Source organism: Dipodomys spectabilis, unplaced genomic scaffold, assembly GCF_019054845.1.
Source record: "Dipodomys spectabilis isolate Male_0828 unplaced genomic scaffold, ASM1905484v1 ptg000173l, whole genome shotgun sequence".
NCBI lineage: Eukaryota > Metazoa > Chordata > Mammalia > Rodentia > Heteromyidae > Dipodomys > Dipodomys spectabilis.
Window position 1 is genome coordinate 6,492,331 of NW_024870850.1, and position 4,885 is coordinate 6,497,215.

At 39.6% G+C, this 4,885-nt stretch overlaps 1 non-coding gene across 1 annotated transcript; it reads right to left on the bottom strand.

The window, feature by feature from the left end:
* Positions 1 to 2,342: 2,342 nt before the first annotated feature.
* LOC122120033 lies at positions 2,343 to 2,428 on the bottom strand. The gene has a single exon (XR_006149655.1). It is a non-coding gene; the product is annotated as a small nucleolar RNA SNORD35 (small nucleolar RNA).
* Between the last annotated feature and the right edge of the window lie 2,457 nt (positions 2,429 to 4,885).

The following is a 4,885-nucleotide window of genomic DNA, read 5'->3' on the forward strand; positions in this document are numbered from 1 at the left end:
TGCCCAAAGTCGGATTGCTGGGTCATAGGGAAGCTCTATGTGGAGTCTTTTGAGGAACTTCCATGCTGCTTTCCAAAGTGGTTGAACAAGTTCATACTACCAACAATGTAGTAAGGTTCCCTTTTGGCCACATCCCCTATAGCATCTGTTGTTACTAGATTTCTTGATTATAGACATTCTAACTGAGGTGAGGTGGAATCCCAATGTTTTTTTGATTTCCATTTCTTTTATGGCTAGAGAAATTGAGCATGTCTTTATGCGTTTATTGACCATTCTTACTTCTTCTTCAGAGACTCTATCTTTAAGTCTTTAGCCCACTTATTAATTGGATGGTTGTTTCTTTGAGGATTTGTTGTCGGGGATTTAATTTTTTGAGTTCTAACTATACTTTAGATATGAGACCCTTGCCCATTGAATGGCTAATGAAGATCTTCCCCCACTCTGTGGGCTATCTACTGATCTTGATAGCTATGTCCTTTACCATCAGAAGCTCTTCAGTTTCATGCATTCCATTTGTCCAACCTTTCTTTGATTTGTTGTGTTTCTGTGTCTTTATGAAGAAAATTTTGGTCTGTGCCAAGGAGCCCTAGAGTTTCTACTATTCCTTCCTGTAATGTGTTCATGGTGTCTGCTTTTATTTCAAGGTCTTTGATCCCTTTGGGTTGATTCTGGTGCAGATTGATATATACCAACCTAGCTTTTGTTTTCTACAGGTGTTTAACCAGTTTTGCCAGGACCATTTACTGGAAAGATTTTCTCTCGTTCTGTTTTTTTAGCTCCATTATCAAATATTAGGTGGCTATGTGTCTGTGGGTTCATTTCTGGTCTTCAGTTCTATTCCATTGGTCCTCATGCCTGTTCTTGTGCCAGTGGCAAGCTTTTTTGATTACTATGGCTTTGTAGTAGAGTTTGAAATTTGGTGTTGATATTCCTCCAGGGCTAACCTTTCTGCTAAGATTTTTTTTTTCCAATGTTAGGTGATACGACAAAATTAACAGGACTTAAGAAACAAAGAACTTCCACTCATCTGGTTTAACCACTACTAAATATCCCCATGCTGCTGATCACATGTATGGTGTGTATGTGTACACCGTCATATGTTATAGACCGTGATAGACAATTTGCTCCAGGAAAGTTAGAATGAACTTGTGACTTTAAATGAGCATCATTATTCCACAGTACTGTGAAATTTGGGAAATTATTTAATCACTTAATCACAATTAAAAAAATACAAAAGAACCTTTAGGAAGGTAGGGAGGGAGGGGATGGTAGGGGGAAAACAATGGAGGGGGTAACAATGCTCAATAGGAAGTGTACTCATTACCTTGCTCATGTAACTGTAACCCTCTGTATATTATCTTTACAATAAAAAATTTTTAAAAAAGAATTGTTTTTCCTATTTATGGTCTTTTATTGTTCCATATGTATTTTTGGGTTGCTTCTGCTATTTCATTGAAAAGTGAGGTTGGGATATTGATAGGTATTAATTGAATTTGGAGATAGCCTTTGGAAATATTGTCATTTTTATTATATTAATTCTCCCAATCCAGGAGCAGTGGAGGTTTTCCCACTTGCTTAGTTCTGCTTTAATTTCCTTTTTCAGGTTTTTAACATGATCCTCATAGAGGTCTTTTACCTCTTCATTTAACTCAAAAGTATTTTATTTTTACAAAAGGAGTTTCTTTCCAAATTGGAAAGCAGTAGGCTGCCAGATCCTACTCGAAAGGTACACAGAGATATCCCAGTCTGGTTGGTCTATGAGCCCACTCACCACCTCTTAGAGCAAGAGTGGGGCTTCCAGATCCATCCCTACCAGACCAACCAACCTAGGGCACAGGCCTCACTGTGTGCATCAGAACGTCCCCAGACATGACAAACAGTGTGTCCCAGATGCCCAACTCCTGGGCATGCTTTGGCCCCTCTGGGGAAAGATGAGGTTCAGGGTCCTGCTCTGGAAGGGGAAGGATACTCCCAGCAGCCCTTGAGGCATGGGACAATGAGCATCATCAGGAAGGAGAGCAGGGCCTTGAGCATGAGGGGCTGCACGTGGCTCTGGAATATAGCAAGGCCTTGCCCTTGTCTGAGCCCAGGTTCAGCAGCACTATATGGGACAGATACTGATCAGCAGGCCCAGGGATCACCGGTGGGATCCAGAGCCTATTCCTACTATTCCAGGCCTTCTCCGGGTTGGGGTGTCACACCTGCCATGTGTAGGTAAATCTTTTCTTCTGCTTACACATATTAGGAAGTTTTTCATTTAATGATTGTGTGACTTTAACATATTGGGTATTTCTCTTTCTCTCTCTCTCTCTCTCTCTCTTTCTCTCCTTTCCCCTTTTTATCTCCTGGTATCTGCTGAGCCTTTGGCATCATTGGCACTGCCCACAGTGGCATCCATAGACCATCGTGAGAAAAGACATCACTTGCTTTTTTAAAAATAAATTTTTTTTTTTGTTCGGCCGTGGGGCTTGAACTCTGGGCCTGGGCGCTGTCCCTCAGCTCTTCAGCTCAAGGCTAGCACTCTACCACTTGAGCTACAGCGCCACTTCCGGTTTTCTGGTGGTTTATTGGAGATAGGAATCTCACGGTCTCTCCTGCCCCGGCTGGCTTTGAACCGTGATCCTCAGATCTCAGCCTCCTGAGTAGCTAGGCGTGAGCCACCAGCACCCGGCTTAAAAATAAATTTAAAGACAGGATTGACATTTTCAGAGTTGGGTTGAGGGAAGAAAAGGGAATAAAAAAAATCAACTTATATTTTCAATATGGATAAAAAAGTGTGTGTGGGTGCATGTGTGTGTGCGTGTGTGTGCAGCAGTACTGGAAATCAGGGTCCCAAGCTCTCTTTCTTGGCTTTCTAATTCACAAGTAGCATTTTACCATTTGAGAAATACCTCTAGTCCCATATTTTTACTTGTACATTAGAGATGGCGTGTCATAGACTTTTCTGTCTAGGCTAGTTTTGAACTGCGATCCTCAGATCTCAGACTTCTAAGGGAGCCACTGTTGTCTGACGTGAAAAAGAGATTATGTATACAATATTGAAATTAATAGTGAATTTACTAATTGATTTCTACAAGAATGTGAAACTTTAATACATATTACTCAATGTTTTAGTCAGTATTTTAAAACAGTAACACTTTTCTTTATTGAAATTAAATAATTACATAAATTTCACAGTATTGTGGCATAGTGATACTTAGCTAAAATCACTAAGATATTTTAACCTTCACCATGCATCTTGTCATTTTCTGATCTACAAAGCTTATGGACTCTTCAGACTTTAACAATAAAGTTGTTTCTTCCAAATCGTGTGATATGAACGTTTCTCTCTTTTTGCTCAGTATCAGCTGTTTCCTCTTTCTCTCCCATTCCCTCCCTCCCATCACCACTCTTGAGTTGCTTAGTTCACTTTCCATGCTTGTATCCTCAGGGACAGAGGCCAGCTCCTGGTCTGTCAATACTGATTATGGAGGCTGAGGGCTCTTTGGACACTAAACTTGAAAATGTCCTTGGTTCTTGACCACTTGGTTATGTCTAAAGACAGAAGCAGCTCTACCCAGTAAGTACTGATGTATTTGATGGGTGAAGAGTTCTGGAAATATCACCTCTTAATCATAAATACCAACATCATTGTTTTGGGTAGCCAGATGTTATGACAGAGCAGTAAAAATTATTTCACCACTTGTGTGACCATCACAGTTCACCAAGATTTACACGTTCTTAGTTGTTCTTGGTTACAAGAATGGGTAATCATTTTTTTTCTTTCTACCTATAGAATACTGGCTCTGTTTCCTGTTGAGGTCTTCCTCAAACTAAAATACTTCCATTATTCTAAAATCTTTCTGAGTACTGCAAAGGGACTATCAAAATGATAGTAAAGGTCTCGACCTCAGTTATCAAAAAAGCATTGATGATACTATTTGGAAATTCCTATTTTGCCCAGCTATGACCTGTGTTGTCTTTTTATTCCATATGCTTCATCTTTCTTTACTTCACAGGGAATTTACATTTTTGCCACCTAAAGAAATGAATGTAAGATTGTGTTCTTATGGGGGGTTTTGGTGCTGGTTCTGATAGTTGTACTCAAGGTCTGGGTGTTGTTTCTGAGCATTGTTTTTGTGTAAAGCTAGTGCTCTACCACTTGAACCACAGATACATTCTGGCTTTGTTGGTTCCTTGGATATGAAAGACTCAAGAACTTTACTGCTCCAGGCTGGCTTGGAACCCTGGTCCTCACACCTCAGCTCTCTAAGGAGCTAAGTTTACAGGCCTGAGGCACTGGTACTCAACTACATGTGAGTGATTTTAATGTAACTTGTAAATGTTTAGACATAAACTCTTACAAGTGTGCTTGCATTGGGCTCCCTGCTTCTGGACAAAAGACATGAGATCAGAATAATTCTGGTAAATTGTCCTTTTTGACAAGGTAAACACGCATTTCATTTCACTGAGAGCCTAGGAATAGGTCCCTTGTACCTTAGCCTCTTTCCTTACAAATTACTCAATAATTACTTCCTTTACTATTAGAGTATGATGAATGTATAATGGCAACTATCTATTTATTATTAGCACAAAGTGGTAAGGTTGCACTTCATAAAGGGCAAAAGTGATTGGATCTGAAGTTTCCTTTTTCTTATTTTTGAAGTGGACAACAGATACGTCTTCATAATGCTTGATGTAGACATTTGACATAGGAGTCTAACACTCATTTCTTTTGTGTGGTTAGGCTGTTCTGGTTCTTGTTAAAGATTTATGATAGTAAAATTCATCAGTACCCCTGTGTTGTATACATAATAATCCAGCAATGGCATTAAATACAAAAGCAAATGTTTACAGAACAGTGAGAACCCTCTTCTATGAGTCACTGTAAATGGAATGATCTGTT